We start from the raw sequence: 26639 nt of genomic DNA on the forward strand, positions 1-26639 counted from the left end.
ATCCCTGGCATAAAGCCCTGCATTCTTGTATTTGTAGCAGGTTGGTTTTGGGGACTGTCACCTCTCTCACCTGAGGATGCCTTGCAAATCTTGAGGACATCCCCAATTATGGCACATGGCAGCCATAAATTTCGCCTGCCTCCTTTCCTTATTATGTCCCTTCCTCTTCTCTTTGAGATCACAACTAGATAGACCAGAAAGCAGCATCCAGCAACTGGATCCTGTTAATCTGAGGTCCTAGCTATAGCTTCTGAAGCTTCTGCTTGATGTCTGGGGTGGATTGAGTAATAAAATGATACCCCACGAGGTGTTCTCCCTTTCTGGAGGAAGGATTAATACTGGAATATTTTCTAAAGGCTTCCTCCAGACTGTCATGAAATGATACAGGGTCTTCTTTTTCTTCCTAATTCCTCTAACCTTATCATAATTAATGGGTTTAGCAATTGCTAATTTCATGCCCCAGAGGATTGCCTCCACTGTACTAGCTCTCCTTCACATACCCTCTCTCCCTGCCCCACACAAAGGGTATTGGTAGTCCCTGTGAGGCTCATTTTCAGAGACGGTATCAGTAGTAACAGCAGTTTATTGAGAATGAGAGAGTACACTCTCCAAGCAAGGATCAGACTCAGAGTGAGGAGGCTTAAGAATGGCACCTGTAGCTCAAGAGTACCAGTGCCTTGGTTTGGGCAGATATTTAGACAAGGGGAGCAAGGGGAGGAAGTTTGAGTGGTACTCAGAAATGGCTTTTGGCGACTGACCATACATGTGAATTAAATGAGCAGTAATTAGGGGACTTTGTGCATAACCCAGAATGGGTACAGGTGAAAATTCTGTTTCACAAAGGGCCTTGGGGTGGTTATGGATGGACCTAGATCACCTATTCCCCCATAAGTCCAGCTGCAAGGACACCATCTATTCCCCATGACATGGTTTGGATACTTTCCCTAAATTTCATGCCTCAATTCCACCCCTGTGTGGTTTGCCAAAAGCTACAGTCAGAGTCCCCCACCTCCAGTCATAGGCTTGGCTCTGGGTTGCAACACCCACCTGCGTTAACAGAGAACAACATAGAATGTATGAAAGCAGAAAATTAATTTATTCACAGCTTGCAGCAAAACTGGAGATAGTGGTCTTCTCAATCCATCTCTGCCTTGCTCATAGCAAGGTAACAACCTTCCAGAAAAGGTTACAACCTTCCAGAAAAGGTCGCAACTTAGAGAAAGGTGTCACAACTTACTGAAGACATGAAAGAAAAGCCAAAGAGTACACATGTGCACATTTAGCTGTAGGTTCCAGGTACCAGACTGGGAGACAGTCTTTTTTCTGGTGCCAGGGCTCTTTTGGTGGCCATTTTCACTCCCAGCATGGAATTTCCTGCAGGGATTCTAAATCTTAGGGACCCTTCACACTTCAGGTTGAACCCAGGACCTTGCACGTGCTAGTCAAGTGCTCTACCACTGAGGTACTCTTCCAGTCCTGCTCCCTGCTCTCTACTTATTAAGCTGCATGTAGGTGTACAAAGACTCCTGCCATTATTTTTATACTTTACATATGCTTATGGATGCATATGTAAAATACTTATAAAATAAAAATCTCATAATAAAAAACTTTAATTGAAACTGAACTGGGTTCAGTTCTAATGCATGAGAACAAGTCTGAAGGCACCGTAAGACTGAAGAGAAACAGAGAGATCTAGAATGGTACAGAGTACAATTTATTGGGGACTTTGTGTTGCAAATGTGATTCTGGGCAGCAGGAAGACCAAATGGATCCCCACAGTTTGGTTCAGAAGGAGAAGTGTTATGACAAAGTGACTGTATCCAAGCCAGAGCATATCTGTAGTATTGTAAGTTTGTATCAAAAGGGCACATTCCAGGGACCAGGGCCTAGTTGTAAGGCTCCACACACCCCTCTAGTGGTTTTATCTAATTACACTCTGCTGGGAAACTGAGGTGGAAAATCCAACAGAGGTTATTCTGGGGCAATCATGGTGGCTACCACTTAAGATGTCAGGCTGAATCCATATAGAAACAATGAAGTCTACTCATATCTAAAGGAGTTATGAGAAATGAAAATGCTGCTTTCTTTCTTGCAGCTCTTTCTGCAGATTGAACTGAGGGACTTGATCTTGACTGGCAATCACTCTGCCACTAAGCCATGCCCCCAGGCCATAAAAATGCTTTTCATCCGTGCCCAGGAGAGCTAGGAGGGCAGTTTATGTCTCTTGTTTCAGCATCATCAAAGTCACCCCCTCTCACTCTCGGCAGTTTCTGCACCACCCCATGTGATGAGCAGCAGACTCTGTACTTCTCAAACATGATTAAGCAGCTCCATGTGATGGAAAGAGTGGACCATGTCTATATCGTTATGTGACATGTCAGTAGTGGAGAGCTGCTACGGTATACTCAACAGGTCAACTCCTTCATGGGAACAAGGCCCACAGAGTATACAAGGACATTGTGTGTGCCATAAAAGACTGCCACAAAAACATTGCACATGGACGCAAAATCTAACATCCTGCTGGATGAGTGACTTTGGCTTTAGCATCAGACTCTGGTAGAGTCGTGTGGTGCCTTTGCATTCTGTGCCACCACTCTTCCTTTGTCCCAGGTACAATGGCCCCTGGACTACATGGTCACAGCACCCTTCCCATTTAAAGGGAAGACCTTTCTGCAGCTGCAGTGGCAGGTCCCGCACCCAGGTTATGACAAGTCATCTTACCTCTCTATGCAAGTGCAAAACGTCATTCAATCACTCACCTTCGGCCCTAGGAAGAGGCCCACCCTGGAGCACACGTGGCTCAGCCAATGTGAGGAATGTTCAGAGTCCCTCTATCCAGACACTGCCCAAACATCTGGACCCTACAATCCTGGCCCCTGAACTATTCCTGTGCCAAAAGTATGACAGCCACAAGGTGGATGTCTGAGGCCTGGGTGTCCCCGTGGACTACATGGTCACAGCACCCTTCTAATTTAAAGGGAAGACCTTTTTAGCTGCAGCAGCAGGTCCTGCACACCCAAGGTGTGACATATCATCATGTCTTTCTTGGAACTGTAGAACATCACCATTCAATTCCCTTAACCCTAGCAAGAAGCCCACCTGGACATATCCTGGGGTACCTGTGGCTCAGCAGAGGTGAGGAAAGATAACCGAGTCCTTTCCAGACACTGCCCAAACTTCCAGAACCTACACTGCTGGCCCCCAAACTGTTTCTGCAGAGCAAATGCAAAGGTCACAAGGTGGACATCTGGCGCCTGGGCATCCTCCTGTACTAAACGGGCACAGCACCCTTCCCATTTAAAGGGAGGATGTTTATGCAGCTGCAGCAGCAGGTTCTACACCCGAGGTATGACAGACCATTTTACCTCTCTGTAGAACTGCAAAATATCATCGTTCAGTTACCACAACCCTAGTGAGAAGACCACCCTGGAGCACATCATGGGACACATGTGGCTCAGCCAAGGTGAGGAAAGATCACTGAGTCAAGATACTACCCAAACACTCAGGTCCTACAATCCTGGAAGCCATGTCTGACCTGGATTACAGCCCAGATGAGATACACAGGTCTATTAAACAGAAAATTCATGAGGCAATGGTCACATTCCTCATGCTGAGACAGCAGTCATGCCAAGGGGTTAGCTGTACTATCCACATTAATTCTCCTGAGTATCCAGTTATGCCTTGCCCATCCCCCACAGATCCTTCCATCTGTGTTCTCCCCTCCCCCAAGGACAGCAGTGTGCCTGCCCTTCACACCTTCACCTTTTCCACCAATGACAAGATGTCAGGGCAGAGGGTGAGAAGAAGTGCTAGCTTGCCTAACATTCCCCTCTGCATCCTGCCTAGGAGGACCCCCGTACCCAGCACAGTCCCCCAGCATGGACCTATGGCTCCCTGTCTCCTGGGGAGTATGTCTCTTTGTGTAGAAGGTATAGACGTGGGCACCTGCTTCTGCATCCTCCACTTTTCCTCCTGGCATCGACGTAGTCTGGGCTTGCTTCTAGCTTGCATCCTTTCCTACCCATCAGGCTGGGTGCCAGTGCTCTTCACCTCCAAGCGAATGGCATCAGGAACCTGGGTGGGGAAGGGGAGTAGTGAGAGCCATGAAAGGCAAGGCTGGGAGGGATCTGGCTTCTGGATTCCCTCACCCAAGATGGTGGCCAGAGGCCTGCAGTCCCTCTGACTGGTGCATTCGTGTGCTCAGTGCCCTGTGCTGGGGTGGGTCTACCATTGGATGGAGATATGCATTTGATTCCAGGGCACCAACCCTGTCGGCACTGTCGTCACCAATCCATGATGTGTTACCATTGGGTGATCTGGGCACCCACCATCTAGCTACTAGGTGTGAGTATTAGTTCCAGATTCTTCACTACTTAAACAAAAAACGCTCAGAAATAGCAAGCAAAACAGATTCATTGAAAGTGGAAATACACCCACAGAGGATGGGAGCAGGAAGAAGGAAAAAGATGAAGTCCCCAATTCTCCAGTTTTGTTGTGATTTAAAGCTGAAGCTGGGGCTAAGGGGGACTGAGAAGGGAGTCCCTCGTGATTGACAGCTTTGATAGACAGGAGGATGTTATACAACTTATTTTTGTCTGCACACATTCCTACCCATAATACAATGTTATAATTAAAGCTACAAAGTGATTTAAGTAGTGGGGTGTCTCAAAAGGTCATCTGCGGACAGGTTCCCCAGACCTAAGTGCATGTGGTGCTTCTGGGGGTTTTCCTTCTGGTCAAACATCCTCTCTTATCATGATGCAGTAGCCAGTAAGCTGACCACAAAAAGGGTTCTGTGGACATCCCAACCAGATGCTGAGGATATGGTGCAGTGGCAGAGCATTAGCTGAGGATGCACAAGGCCCTGGGTTTCATTTCCAGCACTGACAAAAAAAAAAAAAAAACCCAAAACAAAACAAAAAAAAAAACCCAAAATAACAACAACAAAAAACTAGGAATGGTGGTTTCCAGAGAGTAGGGAGAGGAGAATGGGGACTTACTGTCTAACAGGTGTAAAGTTTCAGTTTTGCTTGCCTATAATCCTAGTTACTAGGTAGGCTGAGATCAGCAGGATTGCTGTTCAAGGCTAAGAAGGCAAAATTTCCCGAGACTCCATCTCAACCAATAGAAGCTGCGTGTAGCGGTACGCACAAGTCATACCAGCTATGCAGAATGTGTAAACAGGAGGATCACAGTCCAGACTAGCTTGGGCTTAAATATGAGACCCTCTGAGAAAAATAACAAAAGCAAAAAGGACTGGGGGTGTGGCTCAGGTGGTAGAGTACCTACTTAGCAAGCACAAGGGCCTGAGTTCAAACTCCACAATCCACCTACCTTCAATACACACGCTATTAGGAGAGTGTGGGATAATTTCCACTTATTGTTTCCAACATACAACCTAAGTATCAGTTTCAAGTCAGCACAACAAATGCTTCTTGACATACCGTCTTTCACTTTGGCTCTGACATGAAAACTGTCTATTCTAAAGACCAGAGTATTAACACCCACCAGTCAAGGATCTCTCTGGTTTGTGTTGATGACAAGTACTCTAAACCCCTCCCAATGACCTCGGGAAACATGGCCCACAGAAATGGTCCATCAGGAGCTTTGCCCAGCTTTTCCCCAGACCGTTCTGTCTACTTTGGCTCTGGAAATTAATTCAGGTAAAATCTGATTTCACATTTCAGCAATTTTCCTTAATTGCATTAATTAAACTGTCACAGTGGTAGTCCCCTCACTGTCCCCAGATCACATACATCCTACAACCAATCCACCTCCAAATTTTCCCTACAGTGTGCTCTGCCCCAACAGTAAGCTCACCACACATGGCAGTTGCTGGACTTTCTCCTCTCTTTTCCTAAGGTCTTTGACTTCCCAGGGAATGCATCTCCTCTCCTTGTGGCTTGACACCATGAATTCTCCAGGGACACAACATTCACATGGTTAATTGACTCTGTTCTCTCCCACTTTTGGTGTTATTTTTGTCCTAGATTAACTTTTGGACAAAACACATAAAATTGCTTTTTATGAATCAGTAAATCTTTTTTATCTTGGGGAAAAAATATCCAGCTACCACAGGCATCTGCCTTTCCTCTTCTGTCTGAGGCAAAGTGGGGTAGGGGGAGAAGGCAGAACACAGCCACTTACCAGCAGCTCAGGTCAGCAGACTAGCAGTTGTGAGCTATGGTGACCACATCTTCAGGACAGAGAAAGTGCTGAGGACAAACAACCAGGCAGGTGTATCAAAGTTCCTAAACATTCAAATTCTGAGAAAGAGAAAAGCCACACAGAAAAATCATCAGGATTATAGCACAATTGTTGATGCAGCTTTTGTCACTTGGTTAATTTTTCAGTAAGTGGTAGCTAATCAAAATATACTTTAAAGAAAAAGCACTTTATAATTTAAAAATACTCCAAAGAAAAAAACCATATGGGACTCCAAAACTTATTGGCTTTGTAAATTCAGGTATTGAATTGATCAAATTGCTTAATGCATGGTATTTTTATCCACAGAGCAAGATATGAACCTTCAGTTATTAGGCTAACTTAAGAACTGCACAAGAAAATAACTGTATAGACTACACAGCAAATAGTAGTAGAATTAACAAGACTTGCTCTTTGCTGTTAAACCTTATTCAAATTAAACAGACTTTTTGTATAATATACAATAATATATAGAATATATATGTGCTAATTTAGCTTCAGTTAATTCTCAACCAAGGTGTAATTTCTTCTAACTATATATAATCTTTGCTCAAGTATTGGAATATGATCTTATTGTATGATAGCACTTTCTTTCCCGAGATATGAACTTAGACAACCAGACTAGAGTCACAGAAGTCCGCCTCGTGGGACTCTCTGGGCAGTCAGATCAAGAAGAGGTTCTCCTTGGGCTTTTCTAGGGGATGTATCTGGTCACTATCCTCAGGAAACTTCTCATCAATTTGACTATCAGCTGTGAACCTTGTCTCTACACACATGTACTTCTTCCTCGACAACCTCTCTGGTATTGACATCTGCTTTTCACTGTCCCCAAGATACTAGTGAATCACATAGTGGGCAGCAAGTCCATCTCTTAAATGGAGCGTATGACCCAGATCTACTTCTTCATCACTTTCATCAACATGGCTGGGTTCCTCCTGAGTGTCATGGCCTTTGACCGCTACATAGTCATCTGTTGCCCACTCCATTACCCCATGATCATAGGGTTAGACTCTGTCTTTCTGGAGGCCATATAGTAGGTCATTATAAACCTGCATGTCATCTTCTCATGGTGAAACTTAAATTTTGTCCCAAGAAAATTGTGCATCATTTCTTTTGTGACTCCTACGCTATTTTAAAGCTCTCTTGTTCTGATGCCTTCATCAATGACCTCCTGGTCTTCACTGAGGGTGGACTGACATCTATTACACTTTTCACATATATCACTGTTTTGTATGTCTGTATCTTTTCTAATGTATTGTTTCCAGTCATTTGGGGAATAAGGAAAGCCCTATCCACATGTGGATCTCACCTTACTGTGGTTTCTCTGTTCTGTAGGGCAATTCTGAGCATCTATATGCACCTTTTATCTTTGTACTCACTACAGAACATATTGGGCACTGTCATATTCACAGTGGGGACACGCCTGCTCAATCCCTTTATCTACAGCCTGAGGAATTGTGACATGAAACAAGCTATAAGAAAACTAATTATTAGGAAATTAGTCTTGCCAAATTTCTAGAATTAGAGAAGTTTAGAACTGAGAGGCCTGAGACAAGAAACTAAACTCAGATAGACCATAAAACTCACTCATGACTGTTCCTCTAATTAGTGTCAAGTGACCACGATCCTGTTTTCAAAATGGAGGCTGGTGAGTGCACATAAACCATAAAGCCAACCATTTATTACCTGTATTGTATGAGGATCCTGTGACCCTTATTATACAAATAAAAATTAGACTGAGTCCTAGGTAAATTAGTTTGTTCACACAGTTTGACACCTGGATGGATTTGTAAGTGTGGGCCTGTGTCTAGCAGTATTTTAAATACCTGTGACCACAATGATCTGGACTACATATGCCAACTGACAGTCACATGTAATAGTAAAGTTTCACCAGTCTCACCCCAATGATCATAGTAGAATAATATTGAATAAAGCAAAGGCTAACTATTGAATTGACTACTTCCAATATGTTAAGAACTACCTATCTCTGTATTTTCTTTCCTTTTTTATATCTGTGTTGTCTTACATAACTGTCATAGAACTTCATGAGGTGATACTATGAATAGTACCATTTTAGAGCCTGAGGAAAAGCTAACTTGTCCATTCCAAATAATAACTAAGTATTGGAGGTAGAATTTTCCTCACCATTTCCTCAGAAATATCCAGAAAGTGCTTGAAAGAGGAAAACAACTGAATTCTGGAAAGCATAAAATGTGTAGAAAAACAGAGGGTCCTGAATTGATCCCAGAATGATATGGAGTGAGAGGAAACTGTTGTTTCTGCAGAAGCCTCAAGTCGTTGAAATCTGATAAAAGTCTGCATTCTGAACATGACAGCTATAAGTACTTGGGAGTATGCAAGATGGGAAAGCTACAGAGGGGATGGTGTGGGACTGGCAGGTCGAGGGCCCAAATACCAAAAGTCTTCACCAGAGATTGTATTTAGATCTTCAAATACTTCTCACTCCCCACCCTCACTGGAGAAGGAATACAGGGCTGTCAATATTCCAGAGGCAGGTATCCATTACACTGCCATCTAGTGCACTGAAAGACTGGGACACTGAAGGGAAAGAAATACCCACTCAGACAGGTATTAGAAAAATCTGAATTTTTGTTTTTTTTGCTGCTGTTATGTTTGGGATGTACAGATTTTTGATATGCTTTTGTTTTCTTTTTGTGTACATTTGAACTGAGAAATTATGCATTCTCTCTCCAACATTTTCTCTTTATTTCTGACTTTCCTCCCTTCCCTTTCTGTGTGTCATCATATGACAGCCCCAACCTGCCATTCAGTATTCAATCTTAAACAATTTCTTCTTCTCTCCTCTCCTATCTCCCTTCTCTATTTATAATTTCTTCCTGTTTACAACCAGAATTGCTCTCTAGCTCATATTTTCTCTTTTCTCCATTTATCCACCCATAATGCTCCTTCTTACCAATACTTACAATGGGTAAACAGAGTACCAGATTATTTTTGCAGTTTTGTTTTGCTTATGTTTGTTCAATTTTCTCTATTTTTCTCCCCCTCAACCCCTGCCAAGAGTGAGAGCATGAGTTCAAACCCCTGTACTGGTTAAAAAAAAAAAGAGAGTATCAGAAATGGAAGACAAAGTAGAGGAATTAGATCAATCAGTCAAAGATGATGAAAAAAAATACTATGAAAATATGAGTGGAACATGCAAGACCTCTGGGACTCCACCAAAACACCAAACATGAATCATAGGTGTAGAAGAGCTGAGAAGAGATACAAACTAAATGCATAGGTAACTTACTCAATAACATACTAGCTGAAAACTCCCCCAATCGTGAGAAAAGCAGGGATATCCAGGTACAGCAGGCTTTCAGAACACCAAACTGACAGGATTGAAAAATATCATAGTTAAAACAGCATATCATAATCAAACACTCAATATACAGAAAAAGGAAAGAATGTTGAAAGCTGCAAAAGAGAAGTGACAAGACACATATAAAGGTGAACAGGTCAGAATAATCACAAATTTCTCAAAACAAACTCTAAATGCAAGGAGGGCATGGAGAAATATATTTCAGGCCCTAAAAGAAAACAACTGTCAACCTAACCTCATCTATCTAGTAAAACTAACCTTTGTAATTGAAGGAAAGAAGAAAACCTTCCACGCAAATAAAAACTAAAGGAATTCATGACCACCAAATCAGCACTGCAGAAAATACTGAAAGGAATCCTGCACTGATGAAGAAGTTAGAGTTGGCCAAGAAAATCTAAGAAAGAATAAGCCCTAGTAACCAAGGTGGTTAGCAAATAAGGAATATGGGAAAAGTAAGCATCAGAAGAAAAAAAACAACAAAATGACTGGAAATGCTACATCCTTCTCAATATTAATATTGAATATTAATGCCCTCAACTTCCCAATCAAAAGATGTAGAATACCAAGTCAGGTTAAAAAAGAAGAGTTCACCATTTGAAGTAGAATAGCAACTTGGATTAAAAAGGAAGAGCCAACCACTTGTTGCTTATAGGAAACACATCTCACTAACAAAAACAAACATTGGCTTAGATGGTAACACGGGACAAAAAGATCTTCTAAGCAAATATACACCCAAAACAGGCAGGAGTAGCCATACTTATATCTGAAAAGTAGACTTCAGACAATGAAGTCACTTCATATTTAAAGAGCGAATAATTCATCAAGAGAAAATAACAATTCTTAACATATATGTGGCAAACACTGGTGCAACCAATTACATTAACAAACCACTACTGGACTTCAAAGCATAATAGATCCCAACACGATGATGGTGGGAGACATCAAAACCAGACTGTTACCAATAAATAGGTTATCCAAACAAAAAAAATCAAGAAAGGAACATCAGAATTTGTAGATACAATAGACCAAATGTTTTTAACAGATATCTATAGCGTATTTCACCCAGCTATCATACAACACACATTCTTCTCAGCAGCTCATGGAACTTTCTCCAAAATAGATCATATTCTAGGACACAAAGCAAGTCTTAACAAATATAAGAAAACTGAAATAACTCCCTGTATCATATCTGATCACAATGGAATAAAACTAGAACTCAACAATAGAAATTATAGAAAATATTCAAACATGGAGACCCATCCCATACATTGTTAAGTGACAAATGGGTCATCAAAGAAACAAGGTGAGAAATCAAAAAGTTCCTAGAATCTGAAGAAAATAAAAACACAGCCTACCAGAACCTATGGGATGCAGCAAAGGCAGTGCTAATGGGACAGTTTATAGCTATGAGTGCTACATTAAAAAAAAAAAACACAGGGTGATCTCAAATAAATAACCTAATAATGCACTTTAAGCTTTTTTTTGCACTTTAAGCTTTTAGAAAAACAAGAACCAGCTTAACCCAAAACTAGAAGAGAGAAATGATAAAAATGAGAGCTGAGATAAATGAAATTGAGACCAAACACACACTGCAAAGAATCAACAAAACAAAAAGTTGGTTCTTCAAAAAGATAAACATAGTCAATAAGCCCTAGTCAATCTCTGAGAAAGGGGGAAAAAGACCCAAATTAATAAAATTAAAGATGAAAAAGGGGATATCACAACAAATACCAATGAAATCCAGAGGATCATTAGGGAGTACTTTGAAAACCTATTTTCAAGCAAACTGGAAAATCTCATTGTATCTCATTTAATCAACCAAAATTGTACCAAGGGAATATAAGCAACATAAGTAGATCTATATGAAGGAGTGAGATTGAGGTAGTAATAAAGTGTCTTTCCACAAAAAAGAGCCCAGGACCTGACACAGATTCACTTCTGAATTCAACTTAAAGAAGAAATAAGAATAATAAAAACTAGTAACAATACTCCTCAAACTTTTCTTGCTAAGAAGTCAAGTACTATATTGAACAAGAGTGGAAAGAGTGGACACTCTTGTCTGGTTTATGAATGTAAAGGAAATGCTTTCAGCTTTCCCCCCTTCAGTATAATAGTGGGTGCAGACCTATTCATGTATACCCTTTAATGTGCTGAGGTACGTTTTCCTGTTCATTTCTTTTGGGCTTTTATCATGAAGGGATATTGGTTTGTCAAAGTCTTTTCCTGTATTTATTGAGATAATTGTGTGATTCTTGTCCTTGTCTGTGTTTACATGCTGTATTACTTTTATTGATTTGCATATGGGAAACCATCCTTGCAATCTTGGGATGAAGCCAACTTGATCATTACATGTAATCTCTTTAATGTACTGTTGAATCTTATTGCAAGTATTTTATTGAGGACTTTTGTATCTATGTTCATAGAATGAAATTGGCCTACAGTGTTTTTTTGTTGTTGTGTCCTCATGTGGTTTTGGCAATACTGGTTTCATGGGATGAGTTTTGAAGTGCTGCTTCCTTTTTCATTTTGTGGACCGCTAATGTAAGTTCTTCTTTAAAGGTCTTGTAGACAATGGAATTTTATGCAGCCATGAAGAAGAACAAAATGTTATCATTCGCTGGTAAATGGATGGAATTGGAGAACATCATTCTGAGTGAGGTTAGCCTGGCTCAAAAGACCAAAAATCGTATGTTCTCCCTCATGTGGACATTAGATCAAGGGCAAACACAACAATGGGATTGGACTTTGATCACATGATAAAAGCGAGAGCACACAAGGGAGGGGTGAGGATAGGTAAGACACCTAAAAAACTAGCTAGCATTTGTTGCCCTTAACGCAGAGAAACTAAAGCAGATACCTTAAAGCAACTGAGGCCAATAGGAAAAGGGGAACAGGTACTAGAGAAAAGGTTAGATCAAAAAGAATTAACCTAGAAGGTAACACCCACGCACAGGAAATCAATGTGAGTCAATGCCTTGTATAGCTATCCTTATCTCAACCAGCAAAAACCCTTGTTCCTTCCTATTATTGCTTCTACTCTCTCTACAACAAAATTAGAAATAAGGGCAAAATAGTTTCTGCTGGGTATTGAGGGGGGGGGAGAGGGAGGGGGCGGAGTGGGTGGTAAGGGAGGGGGTGGGGCAGGGGGGAGAAATGAATCAAGCCTTGTATGCACATATGAATAATAAAAGAAAAATGAGAAAAAAAATAAAAAATAAAGGTCTTGTAGAATTCAGCAGATAATCCATGCAGTCCCGGAATTTTGTTTGTTGGGGTGTCTTTCTTTTCTTTTCTTTCTTTCTTTGTTTCTATGCTTCTTTGTTTCTTTCTTTCTTTTCTCTCTTTCTCTCTCTCTCTCTCTCTCTCTCTTTCTTTTCCTTCTTTCATTTTATCATTTTTGGGTATACATTGTTTGGGTTATTGATTTAAGTTAGTTGTAAGCCCTTGGTTCAAATTTGGCAGCTCATTTGTGTCTACACATTTATCCATTTATGGGCTGGCATGGCTCAAGTGGTGAAGCATCTGCCTAACAAGTGGGAGACACTTAAAAAAGCCTTAGGATTGGAGGAGTGGCTGAAATTGTAGAGAACCTGCCTAGCAAGTGCAAAGCCCTGAGTTCAAACTCCAGTACCATCTAAAGGAAAAAAAAAGTGGTAGAAATTTATCCATTTCTTCCAAATTTTCCAAATTATCAAGAGTATATGTTTTCAAAATATTCCTTCATGTTACTTTGGATTTCAGTGGTATTTGTTGTAATGCTACCTTTTTCCATCTCTAATTTTACTAATTTGGGCTCCTCTTTCTTACTTTTGGGATTTGTGGTTAAGGGTTTGTTAATCTTTCTTATTCTTTCAGAGAACCAGATCTTTATTTCCTTGATCCTTTGTATAGTTCTTTTAGTTTGCTATTTGTTAACTTCAACTCTGTGTTTTATTATTTTTTCCCCTTTTCTGGGATTGATGTGCTCTTGTTCTAAGATCTTTAAGTGCATCGATAGGTTTTTTAAAAATCTGAGTTCTCTGATTTTTTAATTGCAGGCATTAAAATCAGTACTGGGGTTTGAACACAGGCTTTGTGCTTGCCAGGCAGGTGTTCTTCCACTGAGCCGTATTCCCAGCCCTAACAATAGTACACTTTCAAGTGCACATGAAATAGCCAACAAACTAGCCAGGATTTCACAATCAGGTCTCTTAACAAAGCAAAAGTCATTTAGGGATCCCTAGCTCTCAACCTGTTCAAAAATCCACTAAAATGGATCACAGCCACTAATGTAAGACCTGAAACTTGAAACTATCAAAGGAAAATACTTCAAGATGAGGGCATAGGCAATGACTTTTTGAATAGCACTCCAATAACTCAGGGAATAAGTAAGAATTGACCAGTGGGCAATGGCATTGGAATGGCTGGGAGTGGGATCCAGCTAGGAACCTAGAATGGTTGTTAGCATGCGGCTGGGCTGAGGCACCATGGTACCATGTGGTGCTGGTATTTAAAAGATTATGGCAAAGTCCTTACCCTTGAAAAGTCCATGGTGTAAGAGGGGAGGGTGGATCTCTGCTTGTACAACACCATACTTTGTAATGGTACAATCAGAGGACATCTAAAAATTACACATCAGGGAGGTCCACGATGGTGGTTAGTGTAGGGAATCAGAATTCCTGAGCTCCATGACTCCAGAAACCACCTCCAGAGGTGGGAGCTACAATAGAAGATAAAGCATCAATCAGAATTGAACTCTGCATCATTCTGGACCCCTAACAATGGAACCCAGTCCTAGGAAGTATCTGCCTTGAGAAAAGTGGCATGCCATTTCTCCCTGTCAGCCAGTTTCAAAGCTGCTTGCATAAACATGCAGACCCAACAGTTGTAAGGCAACACAGCTGTTACCTGGAGAAAATATCAGCTCTGACCACCTTGCACAAACTAGCAGTGAGTTACCTTAAGTCCCAATTGCAACTTGCCCATGGACAGGAACCAAATACTGCTCACAAGCCAGCTACCTGGTGAGACCACTTCAGAGCTCCTGCTTGCAATGGATGGCCCATAAAACCAAGGAGAGTGGGAAAAAAAACCCAGAAAATGCTCCAGCCATCTCCACCCCAACTGTCCAACAAGAGGGGAAGCACCCTTCCACACAAAGGCCAGGATACCAAGTGCCAATACCAGGACTAGATTCCAAAGGAATAAGTCCAGAACTCTTACTGAGCAGACTGAACTTTTTATTGTGGCTGTAACTGTTTTTTTTTTCTGTATTATTAACTTCACCATCACTATTTACTAATCCCTATTCATACCCCCTTTACTTTCCCTCCTTTTCTTATGGCATAATCCATTGTTCTTCCTCCCAACTACTCTTTCTGCCCTTCTCATCCACTGTCTACCCCTATCTTTGCCTCCTCCTCCTACCCTTCCCCACCCAGTCACCACACTGCTCCTCCCTCCAACACACTCACCACATGCTCACCAGCCTACTGTACCAACTTTATGCACCTCCAGCCCCCTGCAATCCCTGCACCCTCCACTACCTCAGGGGAAATATACCCAAACACACACAAGGGCCACAAAACCCAGCAGCCCCCATATATCTTCCCTCACCCACCCACCCTTTCCACCCTCTGTTTTAGTGCCACCTTTTCCAAGTACCCAAGTTTCGATCTCCAGCCAAACAACCATTATCCCTGTTTATAGATATTATAACCAAACAGTTTTCTATATAATAGGTAAAAAACTGGCCTGGCATTGAACATGTGAATTTGATAATATTGATAATTTTCACCTCTGGGTCAGGGACAGAAACAGCACATCAACCTAGCTAACAACTAACTCAGTCACAACACCAAAATTAAATCAAGGGAAATAAAACAGGCAATTCAAAACACCAACTAGCCAATCAAGAACATAGTTGCACAGCATCAATTGCAGCAATGGAGAGAAGAAGAAGGGAAGGAAGCTACACTTCTCAAAAAAAAAAATCAATAGAAGATTTAGTGGGAAATGAAGAAAATGGATACCCAGTTCCTGACCCCCCCAAAAAACAATGATAAATGTCACTAATGAGCACAGGGATGCCCACAAAAATATCACTCAAAGAGGAAATCATGGAAGAGGTCACTGAAAAACTCATGAAGAAAATCCTAGACATGTTTAACCAGAAAGTACAAGACTACTCAAGAAATTTCAAGACACCACAAATAAGGAAGTTGTGAAGACACAGAAACAACTAAATGAACCCAGAGAGGACTTTAACAAACACTAAAGTGAAATTAAGGACACTATAAAAAAAGAGATATATGAAGTAAAGAACAGAACACAAAATATAAAAGAGAAGTTGAACAAGGATATGAAAAACCTCAGAAAAAATAATCAAAGAGAAATCCTGGAAATAAAAGGTCCTTTTAGTAAAGCAAACAAACAAACAAAACACAATGGAAGGCCACTGCAGCAGACTAGAACAAATGGAAGACAGAATCTCAAAGCTTGAAAAAGGGATATGTAATATGTTCAATAAAATAATAACAGAAAATTTCCCAAATCTTGAGAAAGATTCACCCATTCATGTATAGGAAACCTCCAGGACAGCAAGCAGACTTGACCAAAATATAACCTCTCCATGGCATTTTATCATTAAAACAGCAAAAACAGAGAACAAGAAAGAATACTGAAGACTGTGTGAGAAAAAACAAATAACATATAAAGGTAAACCCATCAAAATAACAGCAAATTTCTCAACAGAAACCTTAAAAGCAAGAAGGGCATGGATTGAGGTATTCTGAGCACTGACTGAGAATAATTTCAGCCCTAGGATACTCTACCCAACAAAATTATCATTCAAAATTGTCAAAGGAATAAAGTTCTTCAACAATAAGCAGAAACTAAAACAATATAGGACCACCAAAGCACCACTACAGAAGATTCTACAAGGAATTCTGTACACAGAAGATGAAAGCAAACAAAACCATGAGAGGAGAAGTCTTAAGCCACTGGAGAAGATGACAAGTAATCAGAGAGTAGCATCGATTCACCTACACACACTCAAATCCTTTAACAACAAAAACAACTATATATCAGGATTCACCACATACCTATTAATAGTAACACTGAATGTCAGTGGACTCAACTCCCCCACCAAAAGACACCATTTGGAAAACTGGATTAAAAAGGAAGATCTGACAATTGGTTGTTTACAAGAGGCCCACCTTATTGACAGAAATAAACACTGGCTTAGGGTGAAAGGCTAGAAGATTTACCAAGCTAATGGCTCCTGAAAACAGGCAGGAGTAGCAATACTTACATCAGACAAAGTAGACTTCAAACTTACATTGGTCAAACAAGATGAAGAACATCACTTCATACTAATAAAAGGGGCAATATATCAAAAGGAAATAACAGTTATCAACCTATATGCACCCATTGTTAGTGCACCCAATCTCCTCAAACTTACATTAAAGGACTTTAAAGCACATACAGACTCCAACACAGTGGTAGTGGAAGACTGTAATATCCCTATCACTACTAGATAGGTCATCCAGATAAAAAAAATCAACAAAGAAATCCTAGATCTAAATGACACCACAGTTCAAATGAACCTAACTAATGTCTACAGAATATTTCATCCAGCAACCGTACAATATACATTCATCTCAGCAGCCCACAAAACTTTCTCTAAATTGGACCATTTCTTAAGGCACAAAGCAAACCTCAACATAAATAAGAAAATTGAAATAACCCCCTGCATTCTATCAGATCACAATGCAATAAAACTAGAACTGAACTACAAAAGCAGCAGCAGAAAATATGCAAACAATTGGTGGTTGAACAACACATTCCTCAACGATCAGTGGGTCATAGAAGAAATGGGAGGAAATAAAAAAGTTCCTAGAATTTAATGAAAATGAAACACAACCTATCAAACCTATGGGACACAGCAAAGGCTGGCCTAAGAGGAAAGTTTATAGCCATAAGTGCATATATTAAAAGGACAGAAAGATCTCAAATGAATGACCTAAAGCTTCTTCTCAAACTTCCAGAGAAACAGGAACAAGCAAAACCCAAAACAATCAGAAGGAGAGAAATAATAAGGGCTGAAATTAATGAAATAGAGACCAAAACAACCATACAAAGCATCAACAAAAACAAAAAGCTGGTTCTTGAAAAAATAAACAAGATTGACAAGCTCCTGGCAAATGTGACTAAAATGAGGGAAAAGACCCAAATTAGTAAAATCAGAAATGAAGAATAGGAGATAACAATGAACACCAAGAAATCCAGAGAATCATTGGGAACTACTTTGAGAACCTAGATTCAAATAATTTGGAAAATCTTGAAGAAATGGACAAATTTCTAGAAACTTATGACTATCCAAAACTGAACCAAAAGGTTCAGCAAACCACCTAAACACATCTATAACATGTAATGAAATTGAACCAGCAATAAAGAGTCTCCCCAAACAGAAAAGTCCAGGACCGGACAGATTCTCTGCTGCATTCTACAACACTCCTTAATCTTTTAATTAATATCAACACTCCTTAAACTTTTCCATGAAATGGAAAGGGAAGGAACATTGCCTAACTCATTCTATGAAGCCAGTATTACACTCATCCCAAAACCAGACCAGGACACATCCAAAAAGGGAACTATATCCAATCTTCTCAATGAACATTGATGCAAAAATCCTCAATAAAATAAAGGCAAACTGAATCCAACAATATATGAGAAAGATCGTCCACCATGAGCAAGTTGGCTTCATTCCAGGGATGCAGGGATTGTTTAACACATGCAAATCATTAAATGTAAAATGTAATACAGCACATTAATAGAAGCAAAGACAAAAACCACTCGATCATCTCAAGGCAAAAAAAGCCTTCGATAAGATTCAACACCATTTCATGATGAAAGCTCTAAGGAAACTAGGAATAGAAGGAATGTACCTCAACATTATAAAAGCTATATATGACAAACGTAGAGCCACCATCCTACTTAATGGGGAAAAACTGAAAACATTTCCCCTAAAGTCAGGAAAAGACAAGGGTGCCTACTCTCCCACTCCTATTCAACATAGTCCTGGAATTCCTAGCCAGAGAATAAGGCAAGAAAAAGAAATAAAAGGAATACAAATAGGAAAAGAAGCAGTCGAGCCATCCTTAATCTCAGATGACATGATCTTATACATTAAAGGCCCAAAAAACTCCTGAACTCCACAAACAGCTTCAGCAAAGTAACAGGATACAAAATCAACTTACAAAAACCAGTAGCCTTTCCATACACCAACAATGAACAGATTGAGAAAGAATATAGGAGAACAACTCCTTTTAAAATAGCCTCAAAAAACCAAATACCTAGGAATAAGCTTAACCAAGGATGTAAATGACTGCATAAAAGGAGTAAAAATCTTGGCAGGAGGAACTCTCAAGGGTAACAGTTAATAACTGAGGTGTATCAGACTCTCAGGGTCAAGGCCCTTTCCATCTATCCTTGTGCCAATTATGTGCCCCATGTCCAATCCGATGGCTTAGGTACAGTGCAATTTACAGGTTACCGGTGCTGTGGGTGCCGTCAGGGGCAGCTTTCCCTTTGGGAAGGAGGCTGCGTGCTTAGCTCTCTGCCGTGCGGCCCATGAAGCGCAACTCCAATGAGGACGATAATAAGAACCCACATCATCCCATGGCCAAGAGTTGTCTCCCCAGCACATACACTTACCATGTCATGTAAGGATCGTTCCCAAGCTAGGCGCCCACAGCCACAGCCTGTACCTCCACATCCACCCTTGTCTATGGCCACACATGCGTCAAAGAACAGTGACACTGCTTTATCAGGACTAAACACCTGGGTGTGGCTGATAAGGTTCCCAGGATTGCAGACACTCCTGATCTCTAACCATTGCTCTTGGAGGGCGATAAGTGGGGTTGAAGCAGATATGCTGATTACCATGGGAACACACTGAATAGACAGTATGGTTGTGAGTGCATGACCAGATGACAGTGCTTGGACAAGAATAGTAAATATGGACTAGCAAAGTCCCAGTGACAACATTTCCTGCCTGAGTAATACGCATACATAGGTCACAGGAGAAGGGCTCTGAGGCCATAAAGGGAAACCACATCAGTAACAGTAAACAGTAATTATGCATCCTTCCCAAAAGAGATAATAGAGAGAAAATAAAAACTTTTCACTGTGAGTCCAATCAGTGGGGGTGGTTTCTGCCAGACCTATGGCAAAGATTATGGTGAGAATTACAGCAACAGATAAAACAAGGGGTGACAATACATCACAGTGAGATAACTGGTGTAAAAATAATTTGTCCTGTTGGAGAGCTGATTCCTCAAGCTTCTGCTGTGAGTAGACCAGTCACCTTCCAAGGTGTGACTCGAGCAGAGCTGTTGTCCCTCTGTTCTTGGTCCCCTGATGTTTCCTGGGAAGTGGAGTCCTGCCAGGGGAGGGTGCTCAGGTTCCAGAGGGTGATCCTATATGGTGAAGCTGATGAGGGACGCACTCCCATTCAAGAGAAGCTGGTTTGACTTGGCTGTGGTGGATCCAAGGAGCAATCTCTGCTACTTTAACTGTGGTGGGAGTAGACAAAATAACAACAAAAGGGCCTCTCTGATGAGGCTTTAATGGTTGGACATTCCATTCCTCTACCCAGATGGCATCTCCTGGCCTGTATGGGTGTATGGGAGTTGTTAGGCTAATGGGAAGTGTCTCCCAGACCCAGTCATTAATCTTTGAAAGAGTTAACCCAACAGCCTGCATCTGTTGCCTCAGGGTGAGGTCACCTATTTCCATAAAATCTCCCCTTATGCCCTTGATTAAGGGGGATGGGCATCCATGGAGGACTTCAAAGGGTGAGAGCCCCATGTGTTTAGTGGGGCTAGACCTAATCCTTAGTAATGCTATGGGCAGTAATTGATCCCATTGCAGATGGGTCTCCTGACACAGTTTTCCTAACTGTGATTTTAGGGTTCTATTGATGTGCTCCACTTTTCTTGAACTCTGGGGCGGTTGGTCGTGTGCAGCTTCCAGGTGATTCGTAAGCCCTTGGCCATTAGCTGTACTACCTCGGCTACAAAGGCTGGCCCATAATCTGACCCAATAGACACAGGTATTCCAAACCAGGGATGGTTTCCTTTTTTTTTTATTTATTATTTTATTATTCATATGTGCGTACAAGGCTTGGGTCATTTCTCCCCCCTGCCCCCACCCCCTCCTTTACCACCTGCTCTGCTCCCTTCCTCTCCCCTCAATACCCAGCAGAAACCATTTTGCCCTTATCTCTAATTTTGTTGAAGAGAGAGTATAAGCCATAATAGGAAGGAACAAGGGTTTTTGCTGGTTGAGATAAGGATAGCAATACAGGGAGTTGACTCACATTAATTTCCTGTGCGTGTGTGTTACCTTCTAGGTTAATTCTTTTTGATCTAACCTTTTCTCTAGTTCCTGGTCCCCTTTTCCTATTGGCTTCTGTTTCTTTTAAGGTATCTGCTTTAGTTTCTCTGCGTTAAGGGTAACAAATGCTATTGATGATATCTAGAAGCTTCTGAGTAGAGTTTTTTGGGTCTTGAAGGTATAGGATCATTTCTTCTGCAAATAGGGATATTTTGACAGTTTCTTTACCTATTTGTATTCCTTTTATTTCTTCTTCTTGCCTAATTGCTCTGGCTAGGAATTCCAGTACTATGTTGAATAGGAGTGAAGATAGTGGGCATCCTTGTCTGGTTCCTGATTTTAGAGGGAATGGTTTTAATTTTTCTCTGTTAAGTATAATGCTGGCTGTAGGTTTGTCATATATAGCTTTTATAATGTTGAGGAACTTTCCTTCTATTCCTAGTTTTCTTAGAGCTTTTATCATGAAATGATGTTGGATCTTATCAAAGGCTTTTCCTGCATCTATTGAGATGATCAAGTGGTTTTTGTCTTTGCTTCTGTTAATGTGGTTTATTACGTTTATTGATTTTCGTATGTTGAACCACCCCTGCATCCCTGGGATGAAGCCTACTTGGTCGTGGTGAATAATCTTTTTGATGTGTTGTTGAATTCGGTTTGCCATTATTTTGTTGAGGATTTTTGCGTCAATGTTCATTAAGGAGATTGGCCTATAGTTCTCCTTTTTGGAGGTGTCTTTGCCTGGTTTTGGGATAAGTGTAATACTGGCTTCATAAAATGTGTTTGGCAGTTTTCCTTCCCTTTCTATTTCGTGGAACAGTTTAAGGAGGGTTGGTATCAGTTCTTCTTTAAAGGTCTGATAGAATTCAGAAGAGAATCCATCAGGTCCTGGACTTTTCTTTTTGGGAGACTCTTGATTGCTGCTTCAATTTCATTTTGTGTTATAGATCTATTCAGGTGATTAATTTCCTCTTGATTCAGTTTTGGATGATCATAAAATATTGATAAAAAATATTTTTATTATTTCTCTCCTTCTATTTGTTTTGGGATTTGCTTGTTCTTGTTTTTCTAGGAGTTTGAGATGTATCATTAGGTCTTTGATTTGGGATCTTTCAGTTGTTTTAATATATGCACTCATGGCTATAAACTTTCCTCTCAGGACTGCCTTAGCTGTGTCCCATAGGTTCCGGTAGGTTGTGTTTTCATTTTCATTGACTTCCAGGAACTTTTTAATTTCCTCTTTTATTTCATCGATGATCCATTCTTCATTAAGTAATGAGTTATTTAGTTTCCAGCTGTTTACATATTTTTTGTCTTTACTTTTGTTGTTGAGTTCTACTTTTACTGTATTGTGATCAGATAGTATGCATGGTATAATTTCTACTTTCTTATATTTGCTGAGGCTTGCTTTGTGCCCTAGGATATGATCTATTTTGGAGAAGGTTCCATGGGCTGCTGAGAAGAATGTATATTGTGTAGAGGTTGGATGAAATGTTCTGTAGACATCAACTAGGTCCATTTGATCTATTGCATATTTTAGATCTTGGATTTCTTTATTGAGTTTTTGTTTGGATGACCTATCTATTGATGATAATGGAGTGTTAAAGTCTCCCACAACCACTGTGTTGGCATTTATATATGCTTTTAGGTCTTTCAGGGTATGTTTGATGAAATTGGGTGCATTGACATTGGGTGCATACAGATTGATGATTATTATTTCCTTTTGGTCTATTTCCCCTTTTATTTGTATGGAATGTCCTTCTTTATCTCATTTGATCAATGTAGGTTTGAAGTCTACTTTGTCAGAGGTAAGTATTGCTACTCCTGCCTGTTTTCGGGGGCCATTGGCTTGGTAAATCTTCTTCCAGCCTTTCATCCTTAGCCTATGCTTATTTCTGTCGGTGAGATGGGTCTCCTGTAAGCAACAAATTGGGGGATCTTCCTTTTTAATCCATTTCGTCAAGTGATGCCTTTTGATAGGTGAATTAAGTCCGTTAACATTAAGCGTTAGTACTGATAGGTATGTGGTGATTCCTGTCATTTAGTTGTCTTAGTTGTTTGAAGGTTTGATTGTGTGTACCTAACTTGATGTTACTCTCTACTGTCTTGCTTTTTCTTTTCCTGTGGTTTGGTCCTGCCTGTCTTTTCATGGTTAAGTTGGGTTTCACTTTCTGTGTGCAGAATCCCTTGCAGAATCTTTTGTAGTGGTGGCTTTGTGGTCACATATTGTTTTAGTTTCTGCTTATCATGGAAGACTTTTATTGCTCCATCTATTTTGAATGATAGTTTTGCTGGGTAGAGTATCCTGGGGTTGAAGTTATTTTCATTCAGTGCCTGGAAGATCTCACCCCATGCTCTTCTTGCTTTTAATGTTTCTGTTGAGAAGTCTGCTGTGATTTTGATGCATTTACCTTTGTATGTTACTTGTTTTTTCTCTCTTACAGCCTTCAATATTCTTTCCTTAGTTTCTGAACTTGTTGTTTTAATGATGATATGTCGTGGAGTAGTTCTATTTTGATCTGGTCTGTTTGGTGTCCTGGAGGCCTCTTGCATGTGTATGGGAATATCTTTCTCTAGATTTGGGAAATTTTCCGTTATTATTTTGTTGAATATATTACGCATTCCCTTCGCTTGCACCTCTTCTCCTTCTTCGATGCCCATGGTTCTCAAGTTCGGTCTTTTGATGGAGTCAGTGGGTTCTTGCATTTTCTTTTCACAGGTCTTGAGTTTATTAATTAATAGTTCTTCAGTTTTTCCTTTAATTAACATTTCATCTTCAAGTTCTGAGATTCTGTCTTCTGTTTGTTCTATTCTGCTGGATTGGCCTTCCGTTTTGTTTTGCAGTTCTGTTTCGTTCTTTTTTCTGAGGTTTTCCATATCCTGGGTGGTTTCCTCTTTAATGTTGTCTATTTTTGTACTGAGTTCATTTATCTGTTTATTCTTCGTGTTCTCTGTTTCACTTTGGTGTTTATACAGTGCTTCTATGGTTTCCTTTATTCCTTCTTTTGCTTTTTCAAATTCTTTGTTTTTATTGTCTTGGAATTTCTTGAGTGTCTCCTGTACATTTTGGTTGACCCTATCCAGTATCATCTCTCTAAAATTCTCATTGAGTACTTGTAGTATGTCTTCTTTTAAATTATTCTTGTGGGCTTCATTGGGTCCTTTGGCATAGTTTATCTTCATTTTGTTGGAGTCTGGATCTGAGTATCAGTTTTCTTCATTCCCTTCTGGTTGCTGTACTAATTTTTTGCTGTAGGGAAACTGGTTTACCTGTTTTTTCCATCTTCCCGTCATTGTCTTTGGTGTTGCTACTGTCCCTGTACTGCCTGCAATTAAGTATTTTCTAGCTTGTAATAATAACAATGGTAATATTTAGAATGGAAGGGTGAGCTGAGATGGAAAGCAAGAAGTTAAAGAAAAGGGAAAAACAAATAAACAGATAAGAAGGAGAAAACAGAACAAGGAATCAGACAAGAAAGTTTCAAAGATATAAACAGGGAGCATTAGTGTACTAATCAACTGTAGCTGAACAGACATTAGAGAGATAGTGAGAGGATTGAAAATCAAAAATAAAAAAAAGATAAGAATAAAAATAAAAAATAAGTAAATGAAAGAAATATCTATATATAAAAATAAAATAAAATAAAATGAAAACTAGAAAATAAAAAAAAAAAAAACCAAAAAACCTCCAAGTTCAAATGCAATGAAATTTCAGTCTTAATAATTTGGGTGTCTGTCTCAGTCTCCAGTCCTGGAGATGGTGCCTCAGATGTTGTTTTGTAGTTGTCTCATTAAAGGGGATGCATAAAGTAGAACAAAACTATACACACACACACACACACAAACCCCACCAAGTGTCCCAAGTTCAAATGCAATACAGTTTCAGTAAGTTTTTCAGCATGCAGGTGTAATTCAGTTGTTTTCTCATCAAAGGTAGGGAGAAAAAGAAAAAAAAAGGAGTCTGGAGACAGTTCTGAGAATGGTATCTGCAGCTGTGGCTTGCCTGTCCGATGCTGTCAGCCTGCTGTTGCTGGAGGAGTTATTTATGCAGATCTCTGGGGTGAGCTTAGCACTCACCTGGCCCTGCAGGCTTTGTTTACTCAGAGTTCTCCTGTGCATGAGCCTCTGCTACAAGCTTTCCCCTTTCTAAGCACACTGGGAAAGGTGACACTGCACTCGCTTTCTCAGGCCTGCGTGTTTATTTACAGTTCATGTGGGAAGTGGGTCTTCCCCCCTCTCTTGTGCAGTTTTCCTCCCACTGCCACTTTTACAAGCTTTCCTGCTCCTGATTACTGGGCAGTGCTGCTGCTCCTGCCAGCCGCCATGTTTGTTTACAGCTCACGTGGGAAGTGGGTCTTCCCTCCTCTCCTGTGCAGTTTTCCTCCCTCCGCCACTCTCACAAGCTTTGCTGCACCTGGTTGCTGGGCACGTGCCCCTGCTTCCGCTGGAGCCTCTCCGCCCACCCGGCTTGTTTATTTACAGTCCCGGGAAGGATTCCCTTCCCCCAGTCTTCAGCGCTCAGGGCACCCCACCCTCTTTCCCGCATGTCTTTATTGTTCTTATTGCTTATTAGTCAGTTTCTCTTTTTTCCCCAGGTGGAGGTTGGTCTGTCCAGGGGGCTATGCTGCTCTGGCCCAGGGTTGTCTGTGGGAGTACTGCGGTACTGCGAAGCTCACCTTGTCTGTGTCTTCCCAAGCCATCTGGGTGTGGGCGACTGGCGGTCCAGGGGCCCTCCTTGTTTCTCTATTTAACATAAAGTGGTGATTCTCTGCACTGGCTGGAGGTGTGGAGGGGTCAAAGTTTTGCCTTTTCTCGGTGATTTTGCCAGGAAAGTGTGTCTCCAGCATCTCTCCAAGATTTCACTATAGGCGGCTTGCTTTCTGCTTCCTCCCTCTAGCCGCCATTTTGGAATCCCCCAATGGTTTCCTTTAACAGACATCTGCCCACCTCCCAGGCCTTTTCAGTCCATGTGGAGAAGGCATCCACCCATCCTGAGAAGGTACAAACAAACACCAGCAGATATTTGTATCCTCAAACTTGTGGCCTTTCATTGAAGTCCACGATCAAGTCTTCAAGGGGCGCTCCACCAACACTCTGGGCACGAGGGGGCGCTCTTGGCCCTTGTCTGGGGTTGTTTTTGGCACAAAACACACCTCTCACATACTGTCTTAGTTATGCTGGAGAGCCGGGGGACATAAAGATGCTGGGCCAGGCTGGTCTCAAGGGCTGTTCTCCCTGAACGAATTCCTTCATGGAACTGTTTGACAAATGTAGGAGCCAGGGACTCAGATAACAATACAATTATCAATAAATTTCCACCATCCATTTGGTGGAAAATTTCCCTCCTCAGTCTTAAACCATGCTCGTTCCTGTGGTGTGTACCATGCATTCATCTAAGGGGCATGGGAACAAGACAGCTGTCAGGACATTGGGGCTGGTTCCCTTTGAGGGCTGCTTGTTTGGCTTTCCTGTCAGCTTTCTGGTTTCCCCAAGCAATTATTGCATCTCCCTTCTGGTGCCCTCAGCAGTGCACAATTGCCACCCACTTAGGGGCCCACACAGCATCTAGCAGTTCAAGGATTTCCTGCCCATACTTGATACTTTTTCCTCCCGAGTTAATGAGCTCCCTTTCTTTATATAAAGCTCTGTGAACATGAGTGGTTGTGAAAGCATATTTAGAATCAGTATATATGTTCACCTGTACTCCTGCAGTGAG

At 40.9% G+C, this 26639-nt stretch overlaps 1 long non-coding RNA gene across 1 annotated transcript in view; it reads right to left on the bottom strand.

The window, feature by feature from the left end:
* Positions 1-1173: 1173 nt before the first annotated feature.
* LOC141417881 (uncharacterized) overlaps positions 1174-26639 on the bottom strand; it is a 92220-nt gene continuing 66754 nt past the window's right edge. Inside the window, exons 7-11 of the long non-coding RNA XR_012442533.1 lie at positions 14063-14246; positions 9476-9557; positions 6148-6266; positions 5821-5995; positions 1174-4074 (exon numbers count right to left, since the gene is read on the bottom strand). This is a non-coding gene — a long non-coding RNA (uncharacterized lncRNA). The remainder of the gene's footprint in view (positions 4075-5820; positions 5996-6147; positions 6267-9475; positions 9558-14062; positions 14247-26639) is intronic.

This window comes from Castor canadensis, chromosome 16 (genome assembly GCF_047511655.1).
Source record: "Castor canadensis chromosome 16, mCasCan1.hap1v2, whole genome shotgun sequence".
Lineage (NCBI taxonomy): Eukaryota > Metazoa > Chordata > Mammalia > Rodentia > Castoridae > Castor > Castor canadensis.